Source organism: Macaca mulatta, chromosome 4, assembly GCF_049350105.2.
Source record: "Macaca mulatta isolate MMU2019108-1 chromosome 4, T2T-MMU8v2.0, whole genome shotgun sequence".
NCBI classification, from domain to species: Eukaryota; Metazoa; Chordata; class Mammalia; order Primates; family Cercopithecidae; genus Macaca; species Macaca mulatta.
Genome location: NC_133409.1, coordinates 111,668,901 through 111,669,502, shown reverse-complemented (window position 1 = coordinate 111,669,502; position 602 = coordinate 111,668,901).

The window sequence follows — 602 nt, the reverse complement described above, 5'->3', positions numbered from 1 at the left end:
ATCATTCAAGGCTGTGGTTTACTGGTCTACAAAATTAGTAAATTTTATAAAAAATGAATATTGTTTTGGTGACTAAATTGAAAGATTTATAAGACAATATCAATACTTGCATATATATGCAAAAATGCTAAAAGTGTGAATAGATCTTGAAAACTTGGTATAATTTAAATAATTTTATTCTTTCTTTTCCCTTGGGATGGAGTCTTGCTCTGTTGCCCAGGCTGGAGTGCAGTGGTGCAGTCTCAGCTCACTGCAACCTCTGCCTCCTGGGTTCAAGCAATTCTCCTGCCCCAGCCTCCTGAGTAGCTGGGATTACAGGCACCACACCACAATGCCCAGCTAATTTTTTTGTATTTTTAGTAGAGATGTGGTTTCACCATGTTGGCCAGGCTGGTCTTTAACTCCTGACCTCAAGTGATTCACTCGCCTCCGCCTCCCAAAGTGTTGGATTACAGGCATGAGCCACCACGCCCGGCCTATAATTTTATTCTTATAACTATATATATAATAAATTATAAATGTGGGGATGCAGGGGTTCTAATGCACACCATCCCTGGTACAGTGCCTATCATGTACAACAGAAATACTTCTGGGTATGATAA